Below are 17118 nucleotides of genomic sequence, written 5' to 3' on the forward strand. Positions count from 1 at the left end.
CTATTTCCATCACATCACATACCGTAATACAACTCTGTGGTGTAATTATTATCAGAACTACCGGTATTGTATGTTTCTAGGTAAGTAGAAATTTTGGAGCTTTACATTGGAGTATTACAATGAAATTAACATTTATTAGAATGTTGACGCTCCAGCTCCATCTCACTTGCCGAATACCTCCAGATGCGCAGCATCTGCTGTTGAATTAGCCGTGAAAAACAAAGTCAATAAATATGCTCATCTTTTAGACAATTATATCTTTGTCCCCTTTGCTGTAGAGACCTTCGGTCCTTGGAGTCATGACACTAAAGTTTCGGTATCTCAAATCGGCCAAATTTTGATCTCCATTACTGGTGATCTTTGTTGCACTACTTATTTGCGTCAACACTTCAGTACTGAAATTCAACGCGGAAATGCAATGAGCGTTTTGGGTACTCTTCCCGAGTTTAGCCCTTTGGACGAATTTTTCTCCTGTAAAATGTATTAAGTATTCCGTATGTAAATATTTGTATTTAGGGTAAAGTTTTATATACCGTATTGTTAAAATTGTTTCAAATTTTCAGGAAATCTGTAGCCATCGAAACTGTAGAGAATTTCGAATGTTGTGTTGTATTATGACTCACTATAATTTAATATGTATTAAGATATTATATTACATAGGCATACTTATATTCTAGAATAGTGAAATTTATAATTAGGGCCTAGACCTACAGATGATTCTGGTGAGGTAAGAGCATTATTTGAATTTTTAAGCATTAGGCCCTATACATACAGTATTAAAAAATAAATTATATGATATAATAATCACATTTTTTTTATCATAATATAAGATATTCTCCAGAGAATCTACATCAAAGAAGGCATGTTTCACTGGCTTATGAGACATGTATACAGTGATAAACATGTGGTTTTAGTTTGCTTTAATAAATACTTCCAACAATCCATAATAATATACAGGTATTAAATGACTTTTATGTTGAAAGTATTTATAGCTGGAAACTAAAACCATGTGTTTATCACTAAGTTATCATCTCACAGAAGTCAATGGAACAAAAGAAAATTGTGTCTCCTATGGTGCAGTTATTTTGGAGAATTACGTAATATAATTTTACATAACCCTACAAATATTAAGTCTAATGAAGGTGAATTAAATCAAGGTTGAAGTTAGGTTAATGTGTAATTCATATTTTAAAATGCAATAACCATTTTATCTTAAGGTTATAACATGTCCAGAAAGAAAGAGTCTGAAGAACTTATAGGCCTACATCAAGAAAGAAAATAACTTACTTTCGTTACAGAGCAGCTTACAATAAGCAGTGGTTATTCATTCATTCATTCATTCATTCCCATAGATCTTACATGAGCAATGAAGCTTTAATATGTGAAACAAGTCAAAATTTTACAATATTACAATTACAATTTTTATCAATTTTTATGGTCTTACAATTTAGTAATTTTTTACAAATTTTTATAATTTTGTGCAATTTTTTACAATATTTTGGCGAGATGTAGTGAGATGAGGTGAGGTCTGAGGATTCGCCAAAATATTACCTGGCATATGTACAGACAATTGAAGGCTGAAGCAGAATAGGAAGATATCTGTCAAACCAAAGCGGCTCTAATGACAAGAATTGCAAATCTCTTGTAAGTAGGCCTACCTGTTTTTATAGATAATAGTTGACAGGATCAGTACAGATCTTATTCCATAAGGGTGCATCCATGATAGTGTGTTAAAGAATATTTACACATAATTTAACATATGAAGACTTTTCTGCAACCTAATCTAATGCAACTTCATTATAAACATGCAACTGAATTTTGAAAAATTTTAAGTTTACTTAGAAATACAAGTCCCAAATAAAATAAAATCTCATCACCGACAAACTTTGGTTTGTATAAAAATATTCTTGTTAGAAATTACTTACTTACAAATGGCTTTTAAGGAACCCGAAGGTTCATTGCCACCCTCACATAAGCCTGCCATCGGTCCCTATCCTGTGCAAGATTAATCCAGTCTCTATCATCATACCCCACCTCCCTCAAATCCATTTTAATATTATCCTCCCATCTACGTCTCGGCCTCCCTAAAGATCTTTTTCCCTCCGGTCTCCCAACTAACACTCTATATGCATTTCTGGATTCGCCCATACGTGCTACATGCCCTGCCCATCTCAAACGTCTGGATTTTAAGTTCCTAATTATGTCAGGTGAAGAATACAATGCGTGCAGTTCTGTGTTGTGTAACTTTCTCCATTCTCCTGTAACTTCATCCCGCTTAGCCCCAAATATTTTCCTAAGCACCTTATTCTCAAACACCCTTAACCTATGTTCCTCTCTCAGAATGAGAGTCCAAGTTTCACAACCATACAGAAGAACCAGTAATATAACTGTTTTATAAATTCTAGCTTTCAGATTTTTTGGACAGCAAACTGGATGATAAGAGCTTCTCAACCGAATAATAACGCGCATTTCCCATATTTATTCTGCGTTTAATTTCCTCCCGAGTGTCATTTATATTTGTTACTGTTGCTCCAAGATAGTTGAATTTTTCCACCTCTTCGAAGGATAAATCTCCAATTTTTATATTCTTGTTTGAAATTAAGTAAAAAAAATACGTATTCAGTAATGCAGAAGAATATATTTATTACTGTCCCAAGTACTTCACTGTAAGCTTATTACCATAATCTTTAAGGCTATAGGAATAATTAAAAAGGAGCATATTATATGTTTACTTGTTCCAGATATAGTTACACCACAGGCATGTATGTATAAGAAGCATTAAATTGGACTCTCACTTTGAGAGGGGAACAGAGGTTAAGGGTGTTAGAGTGTAAGGTTCTTAGGAAAATATTTGGGACTAAGAGGGATGAAGTTACAAGAAAATGGAGAAAGTTACACAACGCACAACTGCAAGCATTATATTCTTCACCTGACATAATTAAATCCGGACGTTTGATGTGGACAGAGTATGTAGCACGAATGAGTGAGTCCATAATAGCATATGGAGTTAGTCGGAAGACCTTTGGAGAGGCCGAGATTTAGATGGGAGGATAATATTTTGAGGGAGATGGAATATGATGCTAGGGACTGGATTAATATTGCTCAGGATAGGGAAGAATGGCGGGCTTATGTGAGGACAGCAATGAACCTCTGGGTTCCTTAAAAGCCATTTGTAAGTAATAAATATAATCTCCATACTTTTATTACAGCATTCATAGAATGCAGTAGAAATAATTATTATCAAATCTGAAAAGAGGCATGCACTGTCTACACCAGGGAGAAACAAGAAATATCCACAACCTGTAACCAGCATCAGATGATTTTTCCAAGGAAGTCATTGCAAGATTTGTATATGATAGACTGAATTGAGATGAAGAAAATTATGGCAGTGACATTTTTTTTATTAATTTTTATAAGTCAAAAGACTGTGGACTTTACATTTATAATTACTTCTTATTTATTGCTACTGGTACTATTTTCATTTCTGTTCAGGAAAAAGAGTAACAGCCATGCTGGTGCTGGGCCGTGTAACAGGAAACTACGATAGATACTCATTTGGAGGATCACGTTCGTTATTAAGGACAATTTTGAAGGAAATGTGGTTTAAATTAAAAACGAGGGCAATCTCAGAGAAAGTAAGAATATTAATTTTAAGAGAATATGTCCAAAGTCTATTGTTTTTCTGGGTGAAGTCTGGATTTTTATGAATGGCAGGCTTTATTACAATATTTTAAGATAATTTTTTTTTTATTGGGTTATTTTACGACGCTGTATCAACATCTAGGTTATTTAGCGTCTGAATGAAATGAAGGTGATAATGCCGGTGAAATGAGTCCGGGGTCCAGCACCGAAAGTTACCCAGCATTTGCTCGTATTGGGTTGAGGGAAAACCCCGGAAAAAACCTCAACCAGGTAACTTGTCCCGACCGGGATTCGAACCCGGACCACCTGGTTTCGCGGCCAGACGCGCTGACCGTTACTCCACAGGTGTGGACTTTTAAGATAATAAAGGGAACGAATGTTATAACATTATTAATTCTATGTATATTTCATAGACTCTGCAACACATTCATGGAGCAAACCAGTATCGTTGGTGGTAAGATTCAAGGAGTCATGCATGCATCGACCTGCTGTGGGTGGAAGACTGGTCATTGTGCAAGCTGGAACCTGGTATGTAACTACAATACTATACCTATATAGTGTAGTAACTTTTATTATGTGTTCTCTCTAGAAACTAAATATCTTGCCTCTCTTATAGACGCAGATTTAACTTTTTGCATCCAATCTGAAGACTGGCCAAGATTACTATGGTGCCATGAAGACATTCCAGAAGTGGGTAGAAAGGAGACGAGATCATTTAATGGTAAATATAATTTCTATAGAATCCGAGTATGAACTGTGATGTTAAGTTGCATTATTTATGTTAAAATGTGAACTTTGTAGACATGGCTGAGACAGAATGGAGTACCACTGCCAGACAATGCAAACAGGAATAAACGACACTTGAAAAGATAATTCTCTAAATGTAAGTAATCCATAAGTAATTTTTCTTTGTCTAATGGTGGTTAATTGACTGTTTGTCATTCAGCCATATGAAGTGAGTTGTGTAGACCAATTTATCAACATAATCATTGCCCAAGGTGTGTCATAGGAGGGTGGTCTTCGAATACACCAACCTCCCCACATCCAAGCCATGAGGGTTACCATTGTGCACGACAGAGCCCACCGCTAATTTAGGAAAAGTGAAAATATCTCTGATGATCACACACCTCATATCAAAACCCACTATTTTTTTAACAAAATATGATATGCCTACAGATAGATTGCTACACATTCAAATACAAGGATGCTAGACGATCTCATCATTGATAATTTCCAAGTTGTGTTTTTTCTGTTGCATAGGACTTAACGGCAGAGTTTCACTTCCAGGGATTAGCTATCATGGTGTTCCAAGAAGCCAGTGAGGCTTATTTCGTTGGTCTCTCAGATACACCAACCTCTGTGACATCCAAGCCATGAGGGTTAACATTTTGCACAATGACTTGCAGCTGGACGGCACATCAGAGGCCACCATTAATTCAGAGGAAAGTGAAAGTCTCTGATAATGAGATTTCTTGTATCAGTACCATTATTTATTTATTTATTTATTTATTTATTTATTCATTCATTAATTCACAAAAAATGATATAGTTAGATTTCTGTACCTTCAAAAGCAAAGAATTCTGTGAGTGTAGTATTTTTCTTCAAAATTTGCCAGATCCTTGAGACAGATTGCACTGAGAGTTTGGCTTATTTTCCACATTTCTGTTTCAAAGCCTGATGTCATATTTTTAGGTACCGGTACAATGTTATTTATGCAGTATTAATTTTCACTCTGTGTACAATGTAATATATTTTTGATTCTAATTTTAATTCCCCCCCCCCCCCCCTTTTCTACTGATATTTACAAGATTAATTGTCCAGTCCAGTGTTGTCACCATAATGTTCACTATAATTCCATAAAAAGTAATTCAGTTATTGTTAAATGGGGCTATGTGTAATTACTTTCTTATATAAAACATGCACAGATCCCCTTTTAACATTGATAATTTCTGTGTTAAACCAAATTCTGTCTTTCTTTTAGTCTCGAAGGATCCTATGATGCCACGAACATTATCAAGAGGTTGGTTAAGGAAGAGGACGTCTGGAAATTTGGTAATGAAATGACTAATTTCAGAATTATTGGCTGATGCAAATGCTGGAGCAAACATGATATGTCTGTCCAAAACAATAGTTATTTTCTTTTTATATCACTTTGTGTTTTTCAGAAAAATAAAATAAATGTGCTGTTACACAGAAAATAATACAGTTGATTGTTCATTGTGTATTTTTGTCGTTGCCTAACTGTGATTTATGTTAAACTAGCTAAAAGCACCCGGCATTTCCCGGGTTTTCCTTTCTGCTTCTATTTTTAATTAAACTGGTTTTTAAATTTTCAGAAATCTCGGAAACCTAACTATAGAAACCAAAACGAATTATCTTCACTAAGCCATAAAGATGAATCTTTACTTAATATCACTTACATGAATTAATAAACTTCTTAGCCAAATGCCTGCCAGGGTTAACTCAATTTAAAACAGTTGTAAATCAGGCACCGAAAAGAAAACATTTCATCATGTGCCTGACGTTAAATTGTTGTTTTAAATTTATATATTTATTTTGTTTTTTTTTTTTATTTATTCATTCATCCATTTATTTATTTATTTATTTATTTATTTATTTATTTATTTATTTATTTATTCTGGTGTAGTTAAGGCCATTAGGCCTTCTTTTCCGCACCTCCAGAAATACAAATAAAGTAATAGAAAAATCAAACTATAAACAAAGTAAAACCCAACGAAAATAGAATTCCTTCTCCTCTTCCTGATCAGTTTCAGCATAAAATCAATATATATATCTCATTGAATTTATATTGGAAGATTCTTTACCTCTTGACTGCTGTACAGTTGTCAAAAAAAAAAGTGGCCGCACTCGTGAACAGCGAATATTTTCAAAGTCCACTTCGGGTCGCGGCAATGTTACACGATGCATGTGCTTGTACAAGCAGTTCCGGAACTGTGAAAGTGTTCCATATCTGCGCCTCGTACACCAGCGGTAGAGTGCTTGTTTAATGATTCAAAGGTTGTGGGTTCGGGCCTTCTTCAAGTTTTCATTTTATTTTTTAATCGTTCTTTAGCGATGTAAATGATATTCAAATTATCATTTATATCCAGTTATCGTTCTTTATGGATATCACGTTATTTATATTTTGTTATCGTTCTTTAGAGATATGAATAAAATTCAAGTCATCATTTGTATTCTGTTATCGTTTTATAACGATATGAATAATAATTATTATTATTGTATCTCCAATGGGGGTTAGCCCTATTTTACATATGTATGTTAGGGCTATAGTTTTATACACAAAAAACATAAGCATAAAGAGAAATGGAAAAGAACATTAAATTAGCTTACGCGATGTAAACAAAACATAAACAATCCGTAAATTAGGCATTGCGATTGCAAAACAAATATCAATTATCAATTTGAAACATACAAAAACATTAACAACACACATACGTAACACTTCTATAACACAAATATGCAGCTTTCCATACCATACATCATAAATTAATACACAATAGTCACACAAACACAAACTATAATTACGACATTGCGACGACATCAAGCATCCCTTAACTGACTCACATACATAACAAATCAAGCATCCGTTGCAACACATACACTTCAACATAGTAACCACACTTTTAAAAGTTACAAATTTGGCTCCAAGAAGAATAAATAGAACACAGTTACTAATTACTATTCTTCTACAATTTCTTAAATACATCTGTAATAAATCTGTGAAATTCCGATATGAATAATATTCACGTTTTTATATTGTTACCGTTCTTTAGCGATATAAATAATATTCAAGTTATCATTTATATTCTGTTTTCCTTCATTAGCATTATAAAACAATATTCAAGTTATTTATATTGTTATTGTTCTTTCGCAATATAAATAATCTGTATTTTATGTAAGTAATTATTATAACACAACCATCTTTCTTTGTAAAATAGGTTATTTTATTTAGATAATTAAATACGTATTATATAATATCTTATATTAATTAAATAAAACGATATTTATTATTTATATTCTGTTATCGTTCTTTAGTGATACTGTATAAATAATATTCAAGTTATTTATATTGTAATCGTTCTTTAGCGATATAAATAACATAAATTTAATATTAGGTTTGGAAAAATCCAGTTGCATAATAATGGTATTAGTTTTTCTTTTTGTATTATTACATTATACTGTACTATCTTGAACCACAATAAAATGAAAAGGAGTAACGAGGAATTGAACCTGAGACGTTGACATCTAAATTCCGACGTTCGTCCGCTGAGCTACGAGGGCAAAAGTGTGGAAACATTTTCGGAAAAATTGGCCCAATCACACTCTAAGATTTTCTGATGATTCGTAGAAGCTAGTCCAGGATGCGGGAGGCAAAGGCTAATTGGGATTTCCCGGTCTCTGATCGGGTCAAACATCCTGATAGAACTAATATTTAACCCTTGCCGTGACTTTCGGTGAAGTCCGGAGGGCCCAATTAGTCAAATCCACTCTCCTCATCTCCACGCTTGGGCCCCCTGGAATCTAATAAGATGCGAAAGAGATAGTGGTGTGCGGAAAGCAACGGGATGTTACCGCATTTAGGCCTATCCTACCCAAGAAAAACTGCAAACATGAACAAAGGAAGCTTTTAATAGAAGAAGAAGGATCTTCTGCGGACCTCTGGAAAAAGAACTAAGGAAGAGACTAGTGAAGTGCGTTGTGTGGAGTGTGGCATTGTATGGGGAAGGAACATGGACATTACGACGAAATGAAGAGAAACGAATTGAAGCATTTGAAATGTGGATGTGGAGAAGAACGGTGCGTGTGAAGTGGACAGACAGAATAAGAAATAAAATTGTGTTTGAAAAAGTGAGTGAAGAAAGAATGATGATGAAACTGATTAGAAAGAGAAAAAGAAATTGGTTGGGTCTGTGGTTGAAAAGAATAATAGACGACATTAGGATATGTGGATCATATGCGGAGACTAAGAGGAAGGCACAAAATAGGAAAGATGGGAGATTGCTGGGTTTGCAATGAAAGACCTGCCCATGGACAGAACACTTATGTATGTATGTTCAGAATGCCTGGAATATCGTGTCTAAGAACAGTTGCCATTTGCAAAGACTAGTCGATTCCATGCCCACTCGACTGCAAGATGATCGAAATAAGAGGAAGATAGACTAAATATTGAATTGTTTTTTTTTTTTTGAACGCTTAATTGTTTGAATGTTTTAAGGCCGACGCCAGTAAATTTGTTTTGTCTATGCCACGAAAAATATTTTATTGAGAATAAAATCTTTTTTCTTTCCATTTGCAGCCACAATATCATAATGATAAAGTCATGGCATAATATATTAATGAACCTGATGTTAATTACTAAAATAATCGTAAAAGAGAAAGGAGCCATCATGTATAGTTTGTCTCTCTCAAAAACAGAACAAAAAAAGAACATAAAAAGCATGAGGTTGTAGTCGAACGCAGGACCTCATGAATAAGAGGCCTGAACGCTACCATTACGCTATCGAATAACACACAGAATACTTTAATTATAACTGTAGATATCAGGCAACGTGGTCCAACAACATGTAACATCGCGTGTCTCCGAATTGTAGCGAAGATACCCGAAGGGAACTTTGTTTCAGGAGAGCGGCCACTTTTTCTTTTGACAGCTGTACACCCACTTATATCATATCCAGTTTTTTTAAATATAATTTGAAATTATATCTCATAAATTCAGAAAATATTATATTATTGTAATTTTATATACAGAATACAGATACAATATAAACTCGTAATAAGTCATTTTTCCACATAAAGACTAATATTCTGAGAAACGTATAGGCCTACCGGTATTTTAGAAATTAAGAGATTTTTATTTCCACAACACTTAACATACTAAATTTGTAATGTGATTATACAGATATAATTTCGCAGCAACACATTTTCGGACGTGAACAACAATATTTTGAGAATTAATACAGTGTCATTTTCAGTGGGCTTATGTACATTCACATACTGCATTAGCAACATGACAAAAGTATCATTGAATTGCTTGTTGTATAAAATATAGTTGAGGATGTGAAAAACACGCAGTTTTTAAGTTAATGTGTGCAACTTTGAGCGACTGTCCTTGAGCTTCATTTTAATATGGCCATTACAAATGCTAGTGGCATTGAAATTGCAGTTACTTAAAACTGAATGAGTATCCTAGCAATACATGGAATAAAAACATCTCCTTTTATTTTTGCAGTTAATATTGCCAATTCTATTACGTTTCGTATGAGTTTTTCACACCAATTCTTATTCGTTCATAATTTTGGTGGATCAATATTTCGCAATAGTACTATTGGTTATTCAATATTAAGTAAATTATGTGGTAGCAATCCTTGTAGTTTCAAAGAATTCTAGGATTCAGTTGTATAAAACAGTCTGCTCACTATCTATAAAACTGCATCGAGGAATTCATAATACGGTCCTGGACTGCGTAAAGATACTTACTGCATGAATTATCTAGTTTTAGCCTTCATGATGTGTAACAACATGTAATTTAATTTCGTGTTAAAATTTCCATGACCTCGTGAAAGTCGATGTTGAATACAACAGACAATTATAAAAAACAATTGACTGTAGAAGATTTTGCATTTTAACCCTCAACTGGTATCGCTTTTTAAGTGTACATTATGATATCAAGCAATATGAGTCTATTTTGACCCACAGATACCAGTTGAGGGTTAATTAAACATGAATATTTGATCTATTTATTTTTATTTTTATAATTTTAATTAATTTAACATCCATTTGCACAATTTTAATGTAACCTATGCTTTTCTCCTGGTTAAATGTGCAAACTTTGGCACATATTGTTCAAAGCGTGTAGATTTGTATAAAGAACATACACATACATATATACATACATACCCACATTCACTTTTATATACTAAGATTTGTATCATAAAAAAATAAAATAAAGTTATATGCAACCTGTCCTTTGTTGAAGTATTCCCTTAGTCCTGAGGCAAAAGTCGGAATATTAAAATTGTGTAATTCTGATTCAATACATCACCTTGTCAGCATTCCATAATGTTATACAACAACGTAATAAATAAATAAATAAATATATATATAATTACATACTTCAGTTTTCTTTTATTTGGTCGAAATGAATCCTTATGATACAAAATTATAGTTTAATTCTTTTTGTATAGAGATTGGTCGTGAAAAGTATGATTTTTAAATTTTCATTACCTGGTTACTTAAAACTAAAATTTTACAATTCTCATTGTACTATTTAATTATATTTATTCATACATATCTGTATCTATCAAAGAGGAATATGTGCAGCAAAAGAAATGGAAAATAATAATAGCGATGAATGTAATGCAGTTTTAAGAAGAATAAATTTCTTTTAAGACATGATTGTTATATTGCTCCTCAAAATTGATTTAAGGCACATAATACCATCTTTCGTGGCATAAATTGTTTTCATTTTTCTCAGAGTTTGTTTTATTCTGGTCATCGACAATTTTTAAATGCTCTCCACTGACAATTTATTCAGTTTATTGAAAAGAATTAATATTAGTGTTTTATGTTCAAAGTTGGTAACACTGAAGTACAGCCATCTTGAATTATTTAGTACTTCACCATATGTTGTGCCGACTACCACTGTATCGAACATGTAAATTAAATAATACCTCAATTACTTATAGCAAAACAGTGACAAATTTAGGAGTGTATTTAGACACAAATTTAACTTTTCAAAGTTAAATGACCTACTATGTAAGAAAACATTTTCTATAATTCATTCCCTCAAACACTTTTCCAATGTTCTCCTCTCGGCCTCAAAAAGAATCTCGTTCAAAAGTTAGTAGTGTTCCATTTTGACTATTGTGATTCTCTATTCACGAACCTGAATACTAATCTTTTCTACAGACTACAGCGTGTTCACAATATCTGCGTTAGTTTCGTTTGTAACATTAGGAAATTCGATTATGTAATGCTGTCATTAAAATTGTTGTCTTGGGATCCTCTTAAAGAAAAAGATTTTTCAGTTCACTCTTATTGCTATTTAAAATATCCACACTCACTTATCAAGCATCTCATTTTGTTCACATTTCGTTATCTCGAACTCAGAACCTTCTCTCTATTTCTTTGCATAGAACATTCTTCTGCTTGTCATCTTTCAGTATATCACTTCCAGGGCCCTGGAATCCTGTCACTGACTTTGTATAATATCACAATTAAACTGTAAACACTGATTAACTTTACATTTTCTTCACTGTGTTAATACGAGGAAACTACCTGGCTGGTAGTTTCCAAGTGATATTCTTCATTGTCTGCAGCTAGTGAAGGTCCGCACACACCCCACCACAACAGGAAACCAGAAGGCAGCACCGGACCTTACTGGGCTTAGACAATGAAGAATATGTGCATAAGCGTTCTGCTTATGGGCAGGTCTTCCACTGCAAACCCAGCATTCTCCAATCTTTTCTATTTTCTGCCTTCCTCTTTGTCTTCGCATATGATCCACATATCTTAATGTTGCCTATCATCTGATACTTTCTTCTCCTGTTCACCATTCCTTCCAGTGCATCCTTCAGTAGTCAGTTCCTTCTTAGCCAGTGACCCAACCAGTTCCTTTTCCTCTTCCTGATCAGTTTCAGTATCATCCTTTCTTCACCCACTCTTTCCAACACAGTTTCATTTCTTATTCTGTCAGTCCACTTCACAAGCTCCATTCTTCTCCATATCCACATTTCAAATGCTTCTCCTCATTTCGTCGTAATGTTCATGTTTCTGCCCCATGCAATGCCACACTCCACACAAAGCGCTTCACTAGTTCCTTCCCTAGTTCTTTTTCCAGAGGTCCGCAGAAGATGATCCTTTTCCTATTAAAAGCTTCCGTTGCCATTGCTGTTGCTGTTGAATACCACTTCGAAACCAGGCAGCCAAGTAATTTCCTATGTTAACACAGTAAAGAAGATACAAAGTCAATCAGTGATTATATGTGTTAAAAGTGTATATAGAACAATGGAGAATGAAATGTAAATTAAAGAACCATATCCTTCTCCATGGAATTGCTTGCTAAGCACTTGGTGCGATGCTTAACTTAGGATTAAGCAATAATAGTAAATATAAAAACGGACTGTCACATTATAAATTTTACTCTTAACGTGTAATGTATTATTATCATCACTGTTATTTTTAGTCCCCTGCTGTGCAGTAATGGTTAGCCTGCCTGACTGTCAAATGAGCAGGCCAGGTTTCAAATCCTTATTGGGACAAGTTACCTAGTTGGAATTTATTCGGAGGTTTTCCCTCAACCACTTGAAGCAAAATTGCTGGGTAACTTTCGACGTTGGGCCTCGGACTCATTTCGCCTTCATTAGTAGCATTTCATTTACAGGTTGACCAAGAGGACATGACGGACGTGGTTCCAGGTGGCATCTGTCTGCAAGAAATGCATATCCCAGAGAAGCCACAGGGGCTTCAATAAGCGAACTGCGGGTGAGTGGGGGAATGTTGCTTCCTAAGATGGCCCCTTGGTGAGTCGTGGAATGGTCGGTGGTATGGCCTTCTGGTTAAGGATGCAACAGATTCAAACACCAGCTGCCATCGATCTGAGGAGGCCGCAGAGAGGGGGGTATGGTCTGCATGCTGTGGCTGAATCGCGCCTTATAGTGCTAGAGGAGTGATCAGAAGTCATCCCACAATAAGCCTACTGGCCCTCCTCCAGAAAAGGAAAAGCACTATTATTTCCTCCTTATTCTTATTTGTATTTGAGCTGTGCTCTTTAGTCTTCCCTTGTGATCCTCTTGGAATTGAATTATTTACTACCACTGCTTGTGTGTGATGTTTGCTGTGATCTTAACCATGCCAGATTAAATAAATAAATAATAAATACATAACAAATGAAGAAATAAATAGCTAATAAGTAAAAAAATAAAGAAGTAAATAAGTACCGGTAAATAAATAACACATCTTATTTTTTCATTATTCCTCATTTCATTTCTGACCAGTCACGTGAGTTCATGATATATTAAAAAAGAATAAAGTATGGAAAAGAAGTGAATGTAATAATGTATTGGGTGAAGAGATTGTAGTGAAACTGCAATGCGGCAATCCAGGTCTAAGACGAAATGTTAAGCAGGGAGTGTGCTACTGGTGAAATGCAGTGCTATACCTACCACAAATTATTAATCTAAAATATTATTAAATATAAACAGTTAAAACATCATTTACTGACTGAAGTTAAGAAAGGAAATCCTGAAACTGCCTGCAATCTTGTTCCAAATATTTGTCGAACCTGTTTAAAAAGTGACGGATGTCTTATTGTAGTTATTGTTGAGAACTGGAAGCAGTATTATCCCAAATCAGTGTTGAGTTCAGACCTTGCCCTTCTACTATAATGGGGGGAGATGAGTCTGACACCAAAAGAAACAATAATTCAGATCTTACGTAACAGCAGAGGTACCTTCAACTGGGGTGACTTTGTCTCATTTTCAGCACCTTTTTCCCTTTAAAACATTTTTATTGTGTGAAAAGTATTTTTGTAAATTTCTCGAATATTATTCTCAAACTGTTTAGTGACTAATGAATAATTTAAAGCCACTTTGCAAAGATATTGAAATTTCCAAGTCCACATATTTTTTCCAAAGAAATGGGACAATCTCACCTCGGCCTGGGGTGACTGTCTAGAATCTCGAAAACCATTCAATAAGCCTTTACAGGAAATAGACAATGTCATCCCTACATTATCATACAACAATGAATCTCAATAAACAATAATAACTTCAGTAGGTGAAGGATATAAATCAATTCCATGAAAATTTCCATCTGTTTTCATATTTTTAAAGTAATTTGAGGAGTACAAAAGCAGACACAAAAAACTGGAAAATAAACAATAATAGAGGAATTATTTGCAGTAGTAATCATTCAACTCTAGGACTGAAAAATAGCCTAGTTGTTCCTCTTCACCAATGCAGGTCTCAGAGGGTCAACTTTCCTCAAAATGCTCTCCCATTCATATTGCTGAGATGCCAGCTCTTACTTTGTTAATATTTTGCGCAAATCTCGCCATTAATTCAGGGTGATCACAGAGAAAACTTTTGATCCAATCAGAGGCTGGTGTATTATCCTTGAATTTAGGCACACTTACACCTTTGCCTGGCAGATATTATCGCACAGATATTTTAAAATCAGTTTCATCCACAAGAAACCCAAACTCTGATAACTTGATAAGATGGTCAACAAATGATTGTTCCTGCCTATTGTTGAAAATCTTTTGCCCCAGTGTTTTTGTGTGCCTGTTTTTTTTTTTTTTTTCAGTATGTTCTCCAGAGTGGTAATAGGAATTCCATACTTTATGGCTGCTTTTCTTTGCCTTAATCGCTTCATTAAGACACATCTACAGCTTTCTTCAGAGTTCCTTCATTGTAGGGCAGGCTACCTGCTGAGGACACAAACACGTGTGTGGTCTGATGGATCAATACGTACCTATATGAAAAAAAAGCAAGTACCAGTATTTGTTAGTATTCATGTATAGCTATAAATGCAAATCAAAAATACATAAATTCATTTTCAATGCAAAACATGAGCAAACTTTGATGAGACAAAGTCACTCCAAATCGCTGTTAGAAATGTCACATTTCCCTATACTCAACACAGTAACCTAAAGTGTTGGCTCAATAATTGTAATTTTCAAGTAGACAGTCCACACCTGTGGAGTAACGGTCAGCGTGTCTGACCCCGAAACCAGGTGGCCCGGGTTCGAATCCCAGTTGGGGCAAGTTACCTGGCTGAGGTTTTTTCCGGAGTTTTCCCTCAATCCAATACAAGCAAATGCTAGATAACTTTCGGTGCTGGACCCCGGACTCATTTCACCGGCATTATCACCATTTCATTCAGATGTTGCTACAGCGTCGTAAAATAACCCAATAAAATAAAAAATCAAGTAGATATAGTAAAGAATAAAAACAAATACTTACCAGCTTACTGAAGTAAGTTGAGACACCTGTTGCAATAGAAAGTTTGCTGCACAAGAAAAATGTAAACAACACAATAGCTCCAGTACAACCAACTGTGGAACTACAAAGTCCAGTCTGAAATTTCCATACTGAAACTGTTCTGTCATATATCAGAATCAGACATTAGTAACCTGTTTCATTGGAACAAATGTGAGATTGCGCCACTTATATTTTTCCGTGACATGAGACAAAGTCACCCCAACTGACGGTAGGTAGTCTATGTGAAAGGGAACAGAGAAAAATGTGGTCAATTAAAGAAATAGAGCTTTCATTTGTTTTAAATACTACTAAATGTTGACATTGGTACCCATTAACTTAAAAATGTGAATATTGTTACGTATAACATGGTGAATATGAACTATCCTTCTGTGTAAAATTATCCCATAAAGCCGGTGTTAAGTATCCTTTTACATAAACAGCCAAAATTTAGTAGTCCTACAATAGTAATAACTGGCCAATTAAATTAGACGAATGCATCTTACAGTAAAGTTTTGAAGAGCTTTGATACAAGAACTTCAAAGTCAGTTTTAAATGCATTTCACACAGTTTGCAAAATGTACCATCCCGAGCAGAATCGAAATACAACAAATGATATTTATTTTTCCCATCATTCTTTATACTTTGATTTCACTCCAACCGTTTTATTCATTGACTTGCCCAACAGCACTAGATGAATTTTACCAGTTCACAGATTTCGCTTTCACTTACAGTCAATTGAGAATTAACTTCATTAAATGCAACAGGTCCTCTTTCCATTGACTTCTCAATTTGGTACATCTTTTCATTTTAAGAAAAGTAAAGAATGTCTCTTATTTTGCCATCATACACTGAAATATTTATATTTACTTTATGTACTACAACTATTTCAGTAAACAAAATTATTATATTTGCTAAACAAAACTAAGACTGGAAATCGCGCTAATAAAAACACAGCACTGACTTCTTAACTGTAATAAACAAGACTGGAGATTGAGATGGTTTAAATGTCCACCAGTCAAGATCGGGTGGCACACCAACCTTTAAGGAAACAACTATCTGACAATCTACATAACACAATAATTTGTTTCAGTTACTGTAAAGTCATATCAAATTGAAATATAATACTCTATAAATTATTTTTTTCTACTTTTAATATTTCTGAAATCTCGAGTGGGAACATCGTGGAATCCAGGGGAGGATGTCCTTCCCCAGCCACCTCTTGAAATCATCACTGATTCCGAATACAATTATTTTTTAGTTTTTGCAGGGTTTGTGGATTATTTTTTGGTCGATACTAAACTGAGCCCTTATGAATGTGATCTCTAGAGAAGTCTAAATGTGGAAAAATAATCTGAAAGAGCTGAAAAACTGCATCTTGAAAAACACTGTCTCCATGAGAAGTGCAGCAAATGATGCGTCACTTTTAAAGCAGATTCGACAAATATTTGGAACAAGAAAGCAGACAGTTTCAGCA

General features: G+C 34.4%; 1 pseudogene; it reads left to right on the plus strand.

Annotated features, from left to right (window-relative positions):
• The first annotated feature begins 635 nt into the window (after nucleotides 1-635).
• LOC138693790 (DNA-directed RNA polymerase I subunit RPA1-like) overlaps nucleotides 636-17118 on the plus strand; it is a 190347-nt pseudogene continuing 173864 nt past the window's right edge.

The sequence above is a fragment of the Periplaneta americana genome, unplaced genomic scaffold (genome assembly GCF_040183065.1).
Source record: "Periplaneta americana isolate PAMFEO1 unplaced genomic scaffold, P.americana_PAMFEO1_priV1 scaffold_21, whole genome shotgun sequence".
In the NCBI taxonomy this organism is placed as follows: domain Eukaryota; kingdom Metazoa; phylum Arthropoda; class Insecta; order Blattodea; family Blattidae; genus Periplaneta; species Periplaneta americana.